Source organism: Entelurus aequoreus, linkage group LG02 (genome assembly GCF_033978785.1).
Source record: "Entelurus aequoreus isolate RoL-2023_Sb linkage group LG02, RoL_Eaeq_v1.1, whole genome shotgun sequence".
Classification (NCBI taxonomy): Eukaryota; Metazoa; Chordata; class Actinopteri; order Syngnathiformes; family Syngnathidae; genus Entelurus; species Entelurus aequoreus.
In genome coordinates this window covers 91,678,835-91,700,076 of record NC_084732.1, presented here as the reverse complement: position 1 = coordinate 91,700,076, position 21,242 = coordinate 91,678,835, and the positions used below count along the sequence as shown (strand labels likewise).

Sequence of the window (21,242 nt, the reverse complement as noted above, 5' to 3'; positions counted from 1 at the left end):
AAACAGAGCAATTGAGAGGAGACACAAACACCACACAGAACAAACCAAAAGTAGTGAAACAAAAATGAATATTATCAACAACAGTATCAATATTAGTTACAATTTCAACATAGCAGTGATTAAAAATCCCTCATTGACATTATCATTAGACATTAAAATAAAAAAGAACAATAGTGTCACAGTGGCTTACACTTGCATCGCATCTCATAAGCTTGACAACACACTGTGTCCAATAGTTTCACAAAGATAAAATAAGTCATATTTTTGCTTCATTTAATAGTTCAAACAAATGTACATTATTGCAATCAGTTGATAAAACATTGTCCTTTACAATTATAAAAGCTTTTTACAAAAATCTACTACTCTGCTTGCAAGTCAGCAGACTGGGGTAGATCCTGCTGAAATCTATGTATTGAATGAATAGAGAATCCTTTTGAATCTGGAAAATATCATTTTTTGAATCGAGAATCGCGTTGAATCGGAAAAAATCGATTTTGAATCGAATCGTGACCCCAAGAATCGATATTAAATTGAATCGTGGGACACCCAAGGATTCACAGCCCTAAATAATAATAATTAGGGATGTCCGATTATGGCTTTTTTGCTGATATCCGATATTTCGAGATTGTCCAACTCTTAATTACCGATACCCATATCAACCGATACTGATGTATACAGTCGTGGAATTAACACATTATTATGCCTAATTTGGACAACCAGGTATGGTGAAGATAAGGTCCTTTTTAAAAAAATTAATAAAATAAAATAAGATAAATAAATTAAAAACATTTTCTTGAATAAAAAAGAAAGTAAAACAATATAAAAACAGTTACATAGAAACTAGTAATTAATGAAAATGAGTAAAATTAACTGTTAAATGTTAAAGTTAAAGTACCAATGATTGTCACACACACACTAGGTGTGGTGAAATTTGTCCTCTGCATTTGACCCATCCCCTTGATCACCCCCTGGGAGGTGAGGGGAGCAGTGGGCAGCAGCGGTGCCGCGCCCGGGAATCATTTTTGGTGATTTAACCTCCAATTCCAACCCTTGATGCTGAGTGCCAAGCAGGAAGGTAATGGGTCCCATTTTTATAGTCTTTGGTATGACTCGGCCGGGGTTTGAACTCACAACCTACCGATCTCAGGGCGGACACTCTAACTAGTAGTATTAGTGGACCAGCAGCACGCACAATCATGTGTGCTTACGGACTGTATCCCTTGCAGACTGTATGATCTATATTGATATTTAAATGCAAGACGCGAGATGAGAGACTGTTGCGCCATTTTCTAACAGAAACGTGGTTGAAACCATCCGTTCCGGGCGAGGCAGTTAGCATCGAGGGGCTAACTATGTTTCGGGCGGACAGGAGCAAATCTCTCACTGGTAAATCCCGAGGCGGTGGTGTTTGCATATACGTCAATAATAACTGGTGCAATAATGGGAAGATAATATCACGTCACTGCTCTCCTGATGTTGAACTATTAACTATAAAATGCAGGCTATTTTATTTACCCAGGGAATTCAGTGCTACGATCTTCACAGTAGTGTACATTCCCCCCAGTGCTAACACCAAAAAAGCTTTGAATGCTTTGTACTGCTCCATCAATGAACTGCAAACTACACATCCAGAGGGAGTTTTCATCGTGGCAGGGGATTTTAATCAAGCTAACATGAAAACAGTTTTCCCTCATTTCCATCAATATGTGAATTTTGCAACCAGGGGGGGAAGCAGATTGGACTTTGTGTACAGTAATATTAAACATGCATATAAAGCTGCACCACGCCCCCACCTCAGCTCCTCAGACCATCTATCTGTGATGCTAATTCCTGCACACAAGCCCCTGCTGATCAGGAAGCAAGCTACAGTGAAGCAGGTGAGGACCTGGCCAGATTGAGCAATGTCAGCAGTACAAGACTGCTTCGAAACCACAGACTGGGACTTGTTCAAAGCAGCCGCCACCGAAAATCACCACACATGTGTGGAGGAGTATGCAGAGTCTGTGTCCGCATACATTCAGAAGTGCATGGAGGATGTCAGTGTGGTCAAGAACATCCCCACACGGGCCAAGGAGAAACCCTGGATGAACAGTGAGGTACGTGCAATGCTGAAGGCTCGGAACAAGGCTTTCAAGTCTGGCGACATGGTGGCATTAAAATCAGCCAGATCTAACCTGAACCGTGCCATTAAGGTTGCAAAGCGTGCTCACAGTCAGAAAGTGCAGGACTTCTTCGAGAACCCTACAAACACTAGACAAATGTGGCAGGGCATACAGGTCATCACGGACTATAAAGCTGCCCCCTGTCCCTGTGACAACAGTATCAGCTTCCTAGATTACCTTAACAACTACTTTGCAAGGTTGGAGGCACTTAACACCACTCCGGCGAGAAAATCCATCTCTCGCCCTGATGAGCAGCCGCTCAACCTGGATATAGCGGATGGGTCCAGGCTGGGTCGTTGCCTTAGATCAGACAACCAGATGACCCTGAAGGTCCCACGGTCAAACCTAGTGACAAGGGGAGACCGTGCTTTCTCAGTGATGGCATCTAGGTTGTGGAATAAGCTCCCCCTGAGTATTAAGTCCGCCACCAATCTGGACTCTTTTAGAGCACGGCTTAAAACTCACCTTTTTACCCCAGATGACTTTTAATTTATGTTTTCATTGTGAGTCTTAAATGTTTAGTTTAGATTCCTTTGTGTGTCTCAGTCTCTGTTTCTGTTTTTTTGTTTCTCCACTAGGGCTGCGCCCCGGGCTGATGTAACAGTTGGTTGGGGGGCGCATAATAAATGAAAATAACATAACATAACATAACATGTCCAGAAAACCCTGAGGAGAGTGAACCCCCGGAAAGCACCAGGACCTGATGACATTCCGGGCAAGGTGCTTAAGGGATGTGCAGACCAGCTGGCTGGGGTTCTCACAGACATCTTCAACATCTCGCTGACCCAGGCTGTGGTACCATCATGTTTTAAGACGGCCACAATCATTCCAGTGCCAAAAAAACCCACAATCTCCTCCCTCAATGATTATCGCCCCGTTGCACTCACCCCCATCATAATGAAGTGCTTGGAGAGGCTGGTAAAGGAATATATTGTCTCCAGACTTCCCCCCACATTCGACCCATACCAGTTTGCTTATCGCCCTAACCGCTCCACAGAGGACGCCATCTCCTCTGCACTCCACCTGAGCTTAGAACATCTGGAAGGAAAGGACACACACGTGCGGATGTTGTTCCTGGACTTCAGCTCAGCATTCAACACCATCATCCCGCAGCACTTGGTGAGCAAACTGGCCCCCCTTGGATTCAGTACCCCCTTTGCAACTGGCTGCTTGACTTCCTCACAGACAGACCCCAATCTGTGAGAGTGGGCAACAACACCTCCAGTGCCATCTCCCTGAGCACCGGCTCCCCCCAGGGCTGCGTCCTGAGTCCGCTGCTGTTCACGTTGATGACCCATGACTGCTGCGCCAGGTCCACTACTAACCACATTGTGAAGTACACGACAGTAGTGGGCCTCATCCGTGACAACAACGACATGGACTACAGGGAGGAGGTGAAACATCTGGTTGACTGGTGCAGAACCAACAACCTGGTCCTGAATGTCAACAAGACCAAGGAGATCATCGTTGACTTCAGGAAGCACCAGTCCAGCCACGCTCCACTCTTCATCAACGGCACAGAGGTGGAGATAGTAAGCAACCTCAAAGTGCTGCAGTGTATTAAACAAACATAAAAATAAAAAGATAATAAAAAAATAACAAAATAAAAACTAGAACAGCCTAATAGCTAGAACTAGTACGCATAAATCTAAAAAAAGAGGCTTTTTTAAAAAGAAGGGTTTTTAAGCCTTTTTTAAAAGCATCCACAGTCTGTGGTGCCCTCAGGTGGTCAGGGAGAGCGTTCCACAGACTGGGAGCGGTGGAGCAGAAAGCCCGGTCTTTCTAGATATATAAAGATTTGTATATACAACATTAATAATATATACATACTATGCAAATATAAAAAAGGTAAGCTTTTAGTACATTTTTAGTTTTTTGAATTTTTTGCTTTTAATTGGTTTTTAATCTTCATTATTGACTTCAAGTTGTTACAGTATGTCTCTATATACATGTTTATTTTTGTTAATTCATTTTGGCCAAAGGGGGCGCATTTCAATTTCTCACACACACTTGTTATTACGTATGTTGGCCAGAGGTGGAGCACTTTGAATGTTTACACATTTGTTATTTCATATGTTGACCAGAGGGGGAGCACTTTTAAAAGTGACACACAGTCAATTTGAAAAATCCCTCTTTTTTGGGACCACCCTCATTTTGATAGATGTCACCACAAATGAGACATTGTCTATTAGATGCAATGTTATTGATTTATGTCATCACTTGTTCACACCTCCTCATATGGAAGATACTTTTCCTTCTTCATGTCTCAAGAATGGTAGAAATACAAGAACACACACACACACACATTCTTGTATTTGATACCTTCTTGAGACCTCAGAAAAATGCCCACTTCTTTCGGACCAGCCTTTCTAGATATATAAAGATTTATATTTGCAACATTAATAATATATACATACTATGCAAATATAACAAAGCTTTGTTGTGAAAAATGAGTTGGAATTTCACAAGAAAAAGGTCACAATTTCACAAGAAAAACCTAGAATTTTGGCAGTATTATAATACAAGTGGTCATTTTACTCAACGCAAGTCAAAATGTGGCAAGAAAAACTGAACATTTGTGCAATAATATGATAAAAGTTGGAATTTTACTCAATAACAATCACAATTTTACAAGAAAAAGCTTAACATTGTGGAAATTTTATGAAAAGAGTCGAAATTTTACTCGACAAAAGTCACAACTTTATATGGCCATATTATAATAATAATTGGAATTTTGCTTGGCAAAATTATGACAAAAGTCATACTTTTACTCAAAAAATGTCACTATTTTACAAGAACAACAAAGCATTGGCAATATTGTGATAAAAGTCTAAGAGTTTTATACGACAAATGTCACCATTTTGCATGAAAAAGTAATAATTGTACGAGAAAATATTGCAATATTACAGCAACAGAAAGAATATGAGAAATTTTTCCCAATCTTATAAGAAAAAAGTCGACACATTGTGAAAGACTGTTTTTCGTTATTTTTAAATTTGTTGTTTGTAATTGGTTTTTAATAGGGATGTCCGATAATGGCTTTTTGCCGATATCCGATATGCCGATATTGTCCAACTCTTTAATTACCGTTACCGATATCAACCGATACCGATATAAACCGATATATACAGTCGTGGAATTAACACATTATTATGCCTAATTTGGACAACCAGGTATGGTGAAGATAAGGTACTTTTTAAAAAAATGAATCAAATAAAATAAGATAACTAAATTAAAAACATTTTCTTGATTAAAAAAGAAAGTGAAACAATATAAAAACAGTTACACAGAAACTAGTAATTAATGAAAATGAGTAAAATGAAGTGTTAAAGGTTAGTACTATTAGTGGAGCAGCAGCACGCACAATCATGTGTGCTTACGGACTGTATCCCTTGCAGACTGTATTGATATATATTGATATATAATGTAGGAAGCAGAATATTAATAACAGAAAGAAACAACCCTTTTGTGTGAATGAGTGTAAATGGGGGAGGGAGGTTTTTTGGGATGGTGCACTAATTTTTATTCTCATCGTTGCTTTTTATTTTTATTCTATTGTAATATTTTTCTATTTTGTCTCCATTTATACCCCCATTATTTACTTTTTACAATTTTGTACACTGCTGCTGGAATTTAAATTTTCCCGAGGGAACTCTCCTGAAGGAATCAATAAAGTACTATCTATCTATCTATCTATCTATCTATCTATCTATCTATCTATCTATCTATCTATCTATCTATCTATCTATCTATCTATCTATCTATCTATCTATCTATCTATCTATCTATCTATCTAATTGTAAGTGTATCTTGTGTTTTTTATGTGGATTTAATAAAATTTTAAATTTTTTTTTAAAAAACCCGATACTGATAATAAAAAAAACGATACCGATAATTTCCAATATTACATTTTAACGCATTTATCGGCCGATAATATCGGCAGACCGATATTATCGGACATCTCTAGTTTTTAATCTTCATTATTTACTTCAAGTTATTACAGTATGTCTCTATATGCATATTTTGTTTTTTTGTTTTGAATACATTTTGGTCAAAGGGGGCGCATTTCAATTTCTTACACACACTTGTTATTACATATGTTGGCCAGAGGGGGAGCACTTCACATTTTTACACACACTTGTTATTTCATATGTTGACCAGAGGGGAGCACTTTTAAAACCCGACACAGTCAATTCCTCCTTTTTGTGCCACATTTTGGGCAACCCAGCTGTAGAAGCTAACTGTTAATGGCCACTATAGTCTTAGTAGCGTAGTGTGTTTGTTCATCCTATGCTCACATATGGGACGCGGGTTGTCTTACTTCAGCACCGGAAGTCGTAAAATCAGCCGTTCACCTGGCAGGATTTTTCGGGGATGAATATGGAAGTCCTTCTTTAGCTGCTGTCTTGTTTTATCATATATTGCTGCCTTTGCACCTGTCAATGTTTACTTTTGTATGCACATTAAATGAACAAAAAAATCTTGACTTTGGAGCAATGTTCACGGATTCTAGTATTTGGCTCTCTATTAGATGCAATGGATTTCCGTATTGAGACCATGATTTTGGTCCTAACTTGTTCACCGGTCCTCATATGGAAGCTACTTTTCCTTGTTGATGTCTCAAGAAGGGTAGAAATACAAGAACACACACACACACGCGCGCACACACACACACTTCCTCTTCCTACCCTTCCCCCATCATCCCACACACACAACATGTCAGAGAAGCAGGATGTCATGAAATAGAAGCAAGCGCTGGCCCGGGCTGGAGGTCACATTACCCCCAGCAAAACTACCACCGTGCATGCATGACAATCATCAGGTAGAAGAGCTTCATCTGCCTCATTATTAGCAAATATCTTTTTTTTCTGTTTGAAATATGTCAACTGATTTTTAATTTTTTTTTACATATTATGATATTGACAATTTCACTGAAAAAAATGTGTTTTGTAATTCAGTGTGTAAAAATGTTGTGTAAAATAATTGTATAATATATATAATATGTAAATATTACATATATGTTATATTTTATATTGCTACTATGGTACATATTTAGTCTACTTTACACCTGCATTATCCTTTCCATCCTTTGTAACTGAGCTACTGTGTGGAACCTACTCAGTGGCCTAGTGGTTCGAGTGTCCGCCCTGGGATGGGTAGGTTGTGAGTTCAAACCCCGGCCGAGTCATACCAAAGACTATAAAAATGGGAGCCATTACCTCCCTGCTTGGCACTCAGCATCAAAGGTTGGAATTGGGGGTTAAATCACAAAAAAATTATTCCCGGGCGCTGCCGCCGCTGCTGCTCACTGCTCCCCTCACCTCCCAGGGGGTGATCAAAGGTGATGGGTCAAATGCAGAGAATAATTTCTCCACACCTAGTGTGTGTGTGTGTGACAATCATTGCTACTTTAACTTTAACTTAACAATTTCCCTTGTGGATCAATAAAGTTTGTCCAAGTCTAATAAAAATTGTGTGCAGGAATAATCAAAGACATTTTTGTTGAAATCGCCATGTAAAATCGCTAATGCTAATCAGTAGCATGTCAACAGCAAAGCCAATGTATATTAGCATCAGGCTAGTGTATGTTTGGAAAAGTGGAGCCTTATTTTACTTACGTTAGTCATTGACTTTGTTGGCATTGAAAATGGCAACATCGCCTCTCCATGCGGTCTGGATTTGATCAGTTTTTATTAGTTACACTCATTAAAATAATTAATGGAAGCAACAGAATATGAATTAAAGCTTTGCACTGATCAATTTCATTGATTTAACGTTGCAACCCTAATGCACTGTTAGTAAAAAAAAAGAAAAAAAAGGTTACTGCAAACAGAAAACATTTTATTTCCATTTTTTTACCCCTTAAAATTCGCATCGAGGCCCTAAAGTGTGTCTTATCCGATTACTTGATTGATCGGACAATCGATAGATTACTCCATTGCTACAATAATGGATAGCTGCAGCAATATATATGCTAAGCTACACGGGTATATGCTAAGCTACTTGGGTATATGCTAAGCTACACGGGTATATGCTAAGCTACTTGGGTATATGCTAAGCTACATGGTATATGCTAAGCTACTTGGGTATATGGTAAGCTACTTGGGTATATGCTAAGCTACATGGGTATATGCTAAGCTACTTGGGTATATGCTAAGCTACATGGGTATATGCTAAGCTACATGGGTATATGCTAAGCTACTTGGGTATATGCTAAGCTACATGGGTATATGCTAAGATACTTGGGTATATGCTAAGCTACATGGGTATATGCTAAGCTACTTGGGTATATGCTAAGCTACATGGTATATGCTAAGCTACTTGGGTATATGATAAGGTACTTGGGTATATGCTAAGCTACTTGGGTATATGCTAAGCTACATGGGTATATGCTAAGATACTTGGGTATATGCTAAGCTACATGGGTATATGCTAAGCTACTTGGGTATATGCTAAGCTACATGGTATATGCTAAGCTACTTGGGTATATGATAAGGTACTTGGGTATATGCTAAGCTACTTGGGTATATGATAAGCTACATGGGTATATGCTAAGCTACTTGGGTATATGCTAAGCTACTTGGGTATATGCTAAGCTACATGGTATATGCTAAGCTACATGGGTATATGCTAAGCTACTTGGGTATATGCTAAGCTACATGGTATATGCTAAGCTACTTGGGTATATGATAAGCTACTTGGGTATATGCTAAGCTACTTGGGTATATGCTAAGCTACATGGGTATATGCTAAGCTACTTGGGTATATGCTAAGCTACATGGGTATATGCTAAGCTACTTGGGTATATGCTAAGCTACATGGGTATATGCTAAGATACTTGGGTATATGCTAAGCTACTTGGGTATATGCTAAGCTACATGGGTATATGCTAAGCTACTTGGGTATATGCTAAGCTACATGGTATATGCTAAGCTACTTGGGTATATGTTTAGCTACTTGGGTATATGCTAAGCTACTTGGGTATATGCTAAGCTACATGGGTATATGCTAAGCTACTTGGGTATATGCTAAGCTACATGGGTATATGCTAAGCTACATAGGTATATGCTAAGCTACTTGGGTATATGCTAAGCTTCATGGGTATATGCTAAGCTACACGGGTATATGCTAAGCTACTTGGGTATATGCTAAGCTACATGGGTATATGCTAAGCTACATGGGTATATGCTAAACTACATAGGTATATGCTAAGCTACTTGGGTATATGCTAAGCTTCATGGGTATATGCTAAGCTACATGGGTATATGCTAAGCTACTTGGGTATATGCTAAACTACATGGGTATATGCTAAGCTACTTGGGTATATGCTAAGCTACATGGGTATATGCTAAGCTACTTGGGCATATGATAACCTACATGGGTATATGTTAAACTACATGGGTATATGCTAAGCTACTTGGGTATATGCTAAGCTACTTGGGTATATGCTAAGCTACTTGGGTATATGCTAAACTACATGGGTATATGCTTAGCTACTTGGGTATATGCTAAGCTACATGGGTATATGCTAAGCTACATGGCTATATGCTAAGATACTTGGGTATATGCTGAGCTACATGGGTTTATGCTAAGCTACATGGGTATATGCTAAGCTACTTGGGTATATGCTAAGCTACATGGGTATATGCTAAGCTACTTGGGTATATGCTAAGCTACATGGGTATATGCTAAGCTACTTGGGTATATGCTAAGCTACATGGGTATATGCTAAGCTACATGGGTATATGCTAAGATACTTGGGTATATGCTAAGCTACTTGGGTATATGCTAAGCTACATGGGTATATGCTAAGCTACTTGGGTATATGCTAAGCTACTTGGGTATATGCTAAGCTACATGGGTATATGCTAAGCTACATGGGTATATGCTAAACTACATAGGTATATGCTAAGCTACTTGGGTATATGCTAAGCTTCATGGGTATATGCTAAGCTACATGGGTATATGCTAAGCTACTTGGGTATATGCTAAACTACATGGGTATATGCTAAGCTACTTGGGTATATGCTAAGCTACATGGGTATATGCTAAGCTACTTGGGCATATGATAACCTACATGGGTATATGTTAAACTACATGGGTATATGCTAAGCTACTTGGGTATATGCTAAGCTACTTGGGTATATGCTAAACTACATGGGTATATGCTTAGCTACTTGGGTATATGCTAAGCTACATGGGTATATGCTAAGCTACATGGCTATATGCTAAGATACTTGGGTATATGCTGAGCTACATGGGTTTATGCTAAGCTACATGGGTATATGCTAAGCTACTTGGGTACATGCTAAGCTACATGGGTATATGCTAAGCTACTTGGGTATATGCTAAGCTACATGGGTATATGCTAAGCTACTTGGGTATATGCTAAGCTACATGGGTATATGCTAAGCTACATGGGTATATGCTAAGATACTTGGGTATATGCTAAGCTACTTGGGTATATGCTAAGCTACATGGGTATATGCTAAGCTACTTGGGTATATGCTAAGCTACTTGGGTATATGCTAAGCTACTTGGGTATATGCTAAGCTACTTGGGTATATGCTAAGCTACTTGGGTATATGCTAAGCTACATGGGTATATGCTAAGCTACTTGGGTATATGCTAAACTACATGGGTATATGCTAAGCTACATGGGTATATGCTAATCTACATCGGTATATGCTAAGATACTTGGGTATATGCTGAGCTACATGGGTATATGCTAAGCTACATGGGTATATGCTAAGCTACATGGGTATATGCTAAGATACTTGGGTATATGCTGAGCTACATGGGTATATGCTAAGCTACATGGGTATATGCTAAGCTACATGGGTATATGCTAAGCTACTTGGGTATATGCTAAACTACATGGGTATATGCTAAGCTACTTGGGTATATGCAAAGCTACATGGGTATATGCTAAGATACTTGGGTATATGCTGAGCTACATGGGTATATGCTAAGCTACATGGGTATATGCTAAGCTACTTGGGTATATGCTAAACTACATGGGTATATGCTAAGCTACATGGGTATATGCTAATCTACATCGGTATATGCTAAGATACTTGGGTATATGCTGAGCTACATGGGTATATGCTAAGCTACATGGGTATATGCTAAGCTACATGGGTATATGCTAAGATACTTGGGTATATGCTGAGCTACATGGGTATATGCTAAGCTACATGGGTATATGCTAAGCTACATGGGTATATGCTAAGCTACTTGGGTATATGCTAAACTACATGGGTATATGCTAAGCTACTTGGGTATATGCAAAGCTACATGGGTATATGCTAAGATACTTGGGTATATGCTGAGCTACATGGGTATATGCTAAGCTACATGGGTATATGCTAAGCTACTTGGGTATATGCTAAACTACATGGGTATATGCTAAGCTACTTGGGTATATGCAAAGCTACATGGGTATATGCTAAGATACTTGGGTATATGCTAAGCTACATGGGTATGTGCTAAGCTACATGGGTATATGCTAAGTTACATGGGTATATGCTAAGCTACTTGGGTATATGCTAAGCTACATGTGTATATGCTAAGTTACATGGGTATATGCTAAGCTACTTGGGTATATGCTAAGCTACATGTGTATATGCTAAGATACTTGGGTATATGCTAAGCTACATGAGTATATGCTAAGCTACTTGGGTATATGCTAAGCTACTTGGAAAAAATCTTAGCTCGGCGGCGTCCAAAATGCGACCCACAGCTCATTTTTTATTAGCCTGAGAGACATTCTACGGACAAAATAAGTTAGAACATTTTAATAAGAGTTAGAAAATCAAACCAAAAAAATGGAACCGAGCAAAATGCTACCTGAAAACCAAAATGGCCGTGGACGTGTGCGTCTTCCAGGTCTTGATATTTCCGTGTGTCCTGTATGATAAACTTGTGTTAAAATGTATTGCAACATATTGGAAGTTTTTGAGTGTCTTCGACGTGTCAAAGGAAATTGGCTGTTTTATTCTTATCAGTGACAGAGCAGGAAGGGACTGATGTACGAGGGGCTGCCCCTCCCCCGCCCACCCTGTACAAATCTCCCTCAACTTGTACCAATTGTTTGTGTTACAGTGTTGGTCTTACTATTATAGTTTTTAAGTTACTAATGTTTTATGGTTGTATGTAATTAACGCATAGTTAATGTGTTAATAATCATAACTAGACCCAACTATGTCAAAATTTCCCCAAACCAGCCCCAATCATTTGTTACATTTGTGCTGCAAAAATTATTGGTCTAACTATTATTGTTTTTAAGTTACTAATGTTTCATGTTATTAATGTGTAATTAATGTTATTTTCTATTTATTTATTTATTTATATTTGATTTGTTTTTTGTCTCATAAGCTCCAACATTATTTTATATTTATTTATTTATTTATTTATTTATTTATTTATTTATTTATTTATTTATTTATTTTATTTATTTATTTATTTATATTTAATTTGTTGTCTCTCATACGCTCCAACATTATTTTATATTTATTTATTTTATTTATTTATTTATTTATTTATTTATATTTGATTTGTTTTCTCTCATAAGCTCCAACGTTATTTTATATTTATTTATTTATTTATTTATTTATTTATATTTTAGTAGTTTTCTCTCATAAGCTCCAACGTTATTTTACATTTATTTATTTATTTATTTGTTTTATCTATTTATTTATCTCATAAGCTCCAACGTTATTTTATATTTATTTATTTTATTTATTTATTTATTTATATTTGATTTGTTCCAGCGTTATTTTATATTTATTTATTTTATTTATTTATTTATTTATTTATATTTGATTTGTTTTCTCTCATAAGCTCCAACGTTATTTTATTTGTATTTATTTATTTTATTTATTTATTTATTTATATTTGATTTGTTTTCTCTCATAAGGTCCAAGGTTATTTTATATTTATTTATTTATTTAATTAATGTATTTAATTATTTATATTTGATTTGTTTTCTCTCATAAGCTCCAACGTTATTTATTTATTTATTGTATTTATTCATATTTGATTTGTTTTCTCTCATAAGCTCCAACGTTATTTATTTATTTATTTTTGTATTTTTGTATTTATTTTTTTTACTGATATTTGATTTGTTTTCTCTCATAAGCTCCAACGTTATTTTATGTTTATTTATTTATTTTATTTATTTATATTTGATTTGTTTTCTCTCATAAGCTCCAACGTTATTTTATATTTATTTATTTATTTTATTTATTTATATTTGATTTGTTTTCTCTCATAAGCTCCAACGTTATTTATATATTTATTTATTTAATTAATGTATTTATTTATTTATATTTGATTTGTTTTCTCTCATAAGCTCCAACGTTATTTTATATTTATTTATTTATTTTATTTATTTATATTTGATTTGTTTTCTCTCATAAGCTCCAACGTTATTTTATATTTATTTATTTAATTAATGTATTTATTTATTTATATTTGATTTGTTTTCTCTCATAAGCTCCAACGTTATTTTATATTTATTTATTTAATTAATGTATTTATTTATTTATATTTGATTTGTTTTCTCTCATAAGCTCCAACGTTATTTCCCTCCCTGACATGACCTCCCATCAAGTCTGGCATGTGAGGAATGGTGACAAAACCATGCCTACTTGTGTACCATGGTGGTGTTGAAGGTGTGTGAAGGACCATGGTGGTGTGTGAAGGACCATGGTGGTGTGTGAAGGACCATGGTGGTGTTGAAGGTGTGTGAAGGACCATGGTGGTGTTGAAGGTGTGTGAAGGACCATGGTGGTGTTGAAGGTGTGTGAAGGACCATGGTGGTGTTGAAGGTGTGTGAAGGACCATGGTGGTGTTGAAGGTGTGTGAAGGACCATGGTGGTGTGTGAAGGACCATGGTGGTGTGTGAAGGACCATGGTGGTGTTGAAGGTGTGTGAAGGACCATGGTGGTGTTGAAGGTGTGTGAAGGACCATGGTGGTGTTGAAGGTGTGTGATACTTGTGTAGATGTGACTGAAGGACCATGGTGGTGTTGAAGGTGTGTGAAGGACCATGGTGGTGTGTGAAGGACCATGGTGGTGTTGAAGGTGTGTGAAGGACCATGGTGGTGTGTGAAGGACCATGGTGGTGTTGAAGGTGTGTGAAGGACCATGGTGGTGTTGAAGGTGTGTGAAGGACCATGGTGGTGTTGAAGGTGTGTGATACTTGTGTAGATGTGACTGAAGGACCATGGTGGTGTTGAAGGTGTGTGAAGGACCATGGTGGTGTTGAAGGTGTGTGAAGGACCATGGTGGTGTTGAAGGTGTGTGATACTTGTGTAGATGTGACTGAAGGACCATGGTGGTGTTGAAGGTGTGTGAAGGACCATGGTGGTGTGTGAAGGACCATGGTGGTGTTGAAGGTGTGTGAAGGACCATGGTGGTGTGTGAAGGACCATGGTGGTGTTGAAGGTGTGTGAAGGACCATGGTGGTGTTGAAGGTGTGTGAAGGACCATGGTGGTGTTGAAGGTGTGTGATACTTGTGTAGATGTGACTGAAGGACCATGGTGGTGTTGAAGGTGTGTGAAGGACCATGGTGGTGTTGAAGGTGTGTGAAGGACCATGGTGGTGTTGAAGGTGTGTGAAGGACCATGGTGGTGTTGAAGGTGTGTGAAGGACCATGGTGGTGTTGAAGGTGTGTGATACTTGTGTAGATGTGACTGAAGGACCATGGTGGTGTTGAAGGTGTGTGAAGGACCATGGTGGTGTTGAAGGACCATGGTGGTGTTGAAGGTGTGTGATACTTGTGTAGATGTGACTGAAGGACCATGGTGGTGTTGAAGGTGTGTGAAGGACCATGGTGGTGTGTGAAGGACCATGGTGGTGTGTGAAGGACCATGGTGGTGTTGAAGGTGTGTGAAGGACCATGGTGGTGTTGAAGGTGTGTGATACTTGTGTAGATGTGACTGAAGGACCATGGTGGTGTTGAAGGTGTGTGAAGGACCATGGTGGTGTTGAAGGACCATGGTGGTGTTGAAGGTGTGTGATACTTGTGTAGATGTGACTGAAGGACCATGGTGGTGTTGAAGGTGTGTGAAGGACCATGGCGGTGTTGAAGGTGTGTGAAGGACCATGGCGGTGTTGAAGGTGTGTGAAGGACCATGGTGGTGTTGAAGGTGTGTGAAGGACCATGGTGGTGTTGAAGGACCATGGTGGTGTTGAAGGTGTGTGAAGGACCATGGTGGTGTTGAAGGACCATGGTGGTGTTGAAGGTGTGTGAAGGACCATGGTGGTGTGTGAAGGACCATGGTGGTGTGTGAAGGACCATGGTGGTGTTGAAGGTGTGTGAAGGACCATGGTGGTGTTGAAGGTGTGTGATACTTGTGTAGATGTGACTGAAGGACCATGGTGGTGTTGAAGGTGTGTGAAGGACCATGGTGGTGTTGAAGGACCATGGTGGTGTTGAAGGTGTGTGATACTTGTGTAGATGTGACTGAAGGACCATGGTGGTGTTGAAGGTGTGTGAAGGACCATGGCGGTGTTGAAGGTGTGTGAAGGACCATGGTGGTGTTGAAGGACCATGGTGGTGTTGAAGGTGTGTGAAGGACCATGGCGGTGTTGAAGGTGTGTGAAGGACCATGGTGGTGTTGAAGGTGTGTGAAGGACCATGGTGGTGTTGAAGGACCATGGTGGTGTTGAAGGTGTGTGAAGGACCATGGTGGTGTTGAAGGACCATGGTGGTGTTGAAGGTGTGTGAAGGACCATGGTGGTGTTGAAGGTGTGTGAAGGACCATGGTGGTGTTGAAGGACCATGGTGGTGTTGAAGGTGTGTGAAGGACCATGGTGGTGTTGAAGGACCATGGTGGTGTTGAAGGTGTGTGAAGGACCATGGTGGTGTTGAAGGTGTGTGAAGGACCATGGTGGTGTTGAAGGTGTGTGAAGGACCATGGTGGTGTTGAAGGTGTGTGAAGGACCATGGTGGTGTTGAAGGTGTGTGAAGATGGAGAATCTCCTCCCGTGTAGAGAATCATCACATTTCTCAGCTTCATGCTGGTGTCACATTTCTAACTTGTCATCTTCCTACAAGCTTCAGTCATCTCCAAGCCAACACTCTTTGTTACTCACATGGCATCAACGATGTCATGTTCTGCTTGGAAGATCCTTCACACGCAAGACAAGATTTCAACTGATTCACCGTGATTTCTACTTACTGATGTTTCATGTTATTAATGTGTAGTTAATGTGTTAATAATCATAACTAGACCACAACTATATCCAAATCTCCCCAAACCAGCCCCAATTGTCTGTGTTACACCTGGGATATAGTATCCCAGGTGGTTTAAAATACAAATCCGTGATCCACAATAGAAAAAGGAGAAAGTGTGGAATCCAATGAGCCAGCTTGTACCTAAGTTACGGTCAGAGCAGAAAAAAAACCGTCCTGCACTGCACTCTAGTCCTTCACTCTCACGTTCCTCATCCACAAATCTTTCATCCTGGCTCAAATTAATGGTGTAATCGTCGCTTTCTCGGTCCGAATCTCTCTCGCTGCTGGTGTAAACAATGTGGAAATGTGAGGAGCCTTTCAACCTGTGACGTCACGCTACTTCCGGTACAGGCAAGGCTTTTTTTTTTTATCAGCGACCAAAAGTGGCGAACTTTATCGTCGATGTTCTCTACTAAATCCTTTCAGCAAAAATATGGCAATTAGGGATGTCCGATAATGGCTTTTTGCCGATATCCGATATGCCGATATTGTCCAACTCTTTAATTACCGATACCGATATCAACCAATACCGATATCAACCGATATATACAGTCGTGGAATTAACACATTATTATGCCTAATTTGGACAACCAGGTATGGTGAAGATAAGGTACTTTTTAAAAAAAATGAATCAAATAAAATAAGATAAATAAATTAAAAACATTTTCTTGAATAAAAAAGAAAGTAAAACAATATAAAAACAGTTACATAGAAACTAGTAATTAATGAAAATGAGTAAAATGAAGTGTTAAAGGTTAGTACTATTAGTGGAGCAGCAGCACGCACAATCATGTGTGTACGGACTGTATCCCTTGCAGACTGTATTGATATATATTGATATATAATGCTTACGGACTGTATCCCTTGCAGACTGTATTGATATATATTGATATATAATGCTTACGGACTGTATCCCTTGCAGACTGTATTGATATATATTGATATATAATGCTTACGGACTGTATCCCTTGCAGACTGTATTGATATATATTGATATATAATGCTTACGGACTGTATCCCTTGCAGACTGTATTGATATAAATTGATATATAATGTAGGAAGCAGAATATTAATAACAGAAAGAAACAACCCTTTCGTGTGAATGAGTGTGAATGAGTGTAAATGGGGGAGGGAGTTTTTTTTGGGTTGGTGCACTAATTGTAAGTGTATCTTGTGTTTTTTATGTGGATTTAATAAAAAAAATGAAAAAAAAACAAAAAAAAAACGATACTGATAATAAAAAACCGATACCGATAATTTCCGCTATTACATTTTAACGCATTTATCGGCCGATAATATCGGCAGACCGATATTATCGGACATCTCTAATGGCAATATTGCGAAATGATCTAGTATGACACATAGAATGGATCTGCTATCCCCGTTTAAATAAAACAATTTCATTTCAGTAGGCCTTTAAGTTACTAATGTTTCATGTTATTAACGTGTAATTAATGTGTTAATATTCATAACTAGACCCCAAATATGTCAAAATCTCCCTAAACTTGTACCAATCATTTGTGCTGGGTTGTGCTGGTCTAATTATTGTAGTTTTGAGGTTACTAATGTTTCCTGTTATTAATGTGTAATTAATGTGTTAATAACCCTAACTATGTCCAAATCTAGATGTGTGTCCAGCCAGGACATGAAAGGCTAGAAGCAGAATAAATGGCCGACTGACCACCAATGGCGTGCAGCGCTGCACTGAAAGAGACGAGCAAGTCAGCAATCACCATTCAACACTTTGCTTGTTTCCTGCTTTGTCTTCACCTGGTCAGTGTGTGCACACCTGTCACCTCACAACATGACGCACACACGAGTGTTTGAAGGGATTGTTCATTTCAGCTGTTGACAACTCATTTAACAAAAAACTGAGATATTTGGAGTAATGTCTTTGAAAGTTATTGAAGACCTTAAACGTTTGAAAGATGCAGTTTTAAACTTTAAAACCCTTCATCAACATTTGATGTACACACTGCAAGTAGTAACAGACACCTTCATAACAATATGTAATATGTACAATATACACACTGCAAGTATATATATAATGTAGTAACAGACACCTTCATAACAATATGTAATATGTACAATATACACACTGCAAGTATATATATAATGTAGTAACAGACACCTTCATAACAATATGTAATATGTACAATATACACACTGCAAGTATATATATAATGTAGTAAAAGACACCTTCATAACAATATGTAATATGTACAATATACACACTGCAAGTATATATATAATGTAGTAACAAACACCTTCATAACAATATGTAATATGTACAATATACACACTGCAAGTATATATATAATGTAGTAACAGACACCTTCATAACAATATGCAATATGTACAATATACACACTGCAAGTATATATATAATGTAGTAACAGACACCTTCATAACAATATGTAATATGTACAATATACACACTGCAAGTATATATATAATGTAGTAACAGACACCTTCATAACAATATGTAATATGTACAATATACACACTGCAAGTATATATATAATGTAGTAACAGACACCTTCATAACAATATGTAATATGTACAATATACACACTGCAAGTATATATATAATGTAGTAACAGACACCTTCATAACAATATGTAATATTGGGGGTGGGGGGTACACTTTTTTTTTTTTTTTTTTTACATAAATAAATACAATCATGTGTGCTTACGGACTGTATCCCTGCAGACTGTATTGATCTATATTGATATAGAATGTAATGTAAAATGTAAATTTTTTTTTTTTTTTTTTTTTTTAATTCTTGTGCGGTCCAATCGGTCCGCGGACCGGTACCGGGCCGCGGCCCGGTGGTTGGGGACCGCTGATATATATTACATGTTATTATGAATGCTACTAGATACTACATATATATTACATGTTATTAGGAATGCTACTAGATACTACATATATGTTACATGTTATTATGAATGTTACTACATGACATATATACTTACATCATGTATATATTACATGTTATTATGAATGTTACTACATGACATATATACTTACATCATGTATATATTACATGTTATTATGAATGTTACTACATGACATATATACTTACATCATGTATATATTACATGTTATTATGAATGTTACTACATGACATATATACTTACATCATGTATATGTTACATGTTATTATGAATGTTACTACATGACATATATACTTACATCATGTATATATTACATGTTATTATGAATGTTACTACATGACATATATACTTACATCATGTATATATTACATGTTATTATGAATGTTACTACATGACATATATACTTACATCATGTATATGTTACATGTTATTATGAATGTTACTACATGACATATATACTTACATCATGTATATGTTACATGTTATTATGGATGTTACTACATGACATATATACTTACATCATGTATATGTTACATGTTATTATGAATGTTACTACATGACATATATACTTACATCATGTATATGTTACATGTTATTATGAATGTCACTACATGACATATATACTTACATCATGTATATGTTACATGTTATTATGAATGTTACTACATGACATATATACTTACATCATGTATATGTTACATGTTATTATGAATGTTACTACATGACATATATACTTACATCATGTATATGTTACATGTTATTATGAATGTCACTACATGACATATATACTTACATCATGTATATGTTACATGTTATTATGAATGTTACTACATGACATATATACTTACATCATGTATATATTACATGTTATTATGAATGTTACTACATGACATATATACTTACATCATGTATATATTACATGTTATTATGAATGTTACTACATGACATATATACTTACATCATGTATATATTACACGTTATTATGAATGTTACTACATGACATATATACTTACAGCATGTATATATTACATGTTATTATGAATGTTACTACATGACATATATACTTACATCATGTATATATTACATATTATGAATGTTACTACATGACATATATACTTACATCATGTATATGTTACATGTTATTATGAATGTTACTACATGACATATATACTTACATCATGTATATGTTACATGTTATTATGAATGTTACTACATGACATATATACTTACATCATGTATATATTACATGTTATTATGACTGTTACTACATGACATATATACTTACATCATGTATATATTACATGTTATTATGAATGTTACTACATGACATATATACTTACATCATGTATATATTACATGTTATTATGAATGTTACTACATTACATATATATTTACCTCGTGTATATAAAACCTTGATGGGGGTTTTGGATGTTTTTTGGGGGCTCTATAAGCAGAAAAGAGCGACTCCAATTGTCTCCGTTGTTAGCTGACTTTTGCTAGCGCTTATTTACGAGTTAGAATGCGTCCAAAAAAGAAAAGCCTCTGTGTTCTTGTTGAGTTGTAGTTTAAATGTATTTGGAGTAGCGAGGCTTTGTGAAGGAAGCACATCCTGGCGTGTTGAGCAGGAGGTCCCATGGGTGTGGAGAGGGAGGGACTGTGGAATGTGGACGAGTTCTTCTCCTTCTTCTCAGGAATTTGGGCCCCAGTCAAGACCTGGTCTTGCAGCAGACCTGTCTGGTAGGACTGTTTATCACCATTTAGCGGGAACAAAGCCAGACAGTGGTTTGGTTGGAAGGCTTAGTCACTCCTCTGTGACGCCTTGAAATATGAGAAAGCCTGCAAACATGCTGGCTGCACTGACAAAAACCACACCAGGACTCTCAAGTCTGCCAATGACCTGACACCAGCATCCATGGGGTTTTGCCAAGAAAACTC

At 37.4% G+C, this 21,242-nt stretch overlaps 1 protein-coding gene across 1 annotated transcript in view; it reads left to right on the top strand.

Moving 5' to 3' along the window:
* psmd14 (proteasome 26S subunit, non-ATPase 14) overlaps positions 1 to 21,242 on the top strand; it is a 56,868-nt gene that overhangs the window by 3,597 nt on the left and 32,029 nt on the right. The window contains exon 2 of the mRNA XM_062034970.1: positions 18,034 to 18,180. The gene's annotated coding sequence lies outside the window, so the exon portion shown is untranslated. The remainder of the gene's footprint in view (positions 1 to 18,033; positions 18,181 to 21,242) is intronic.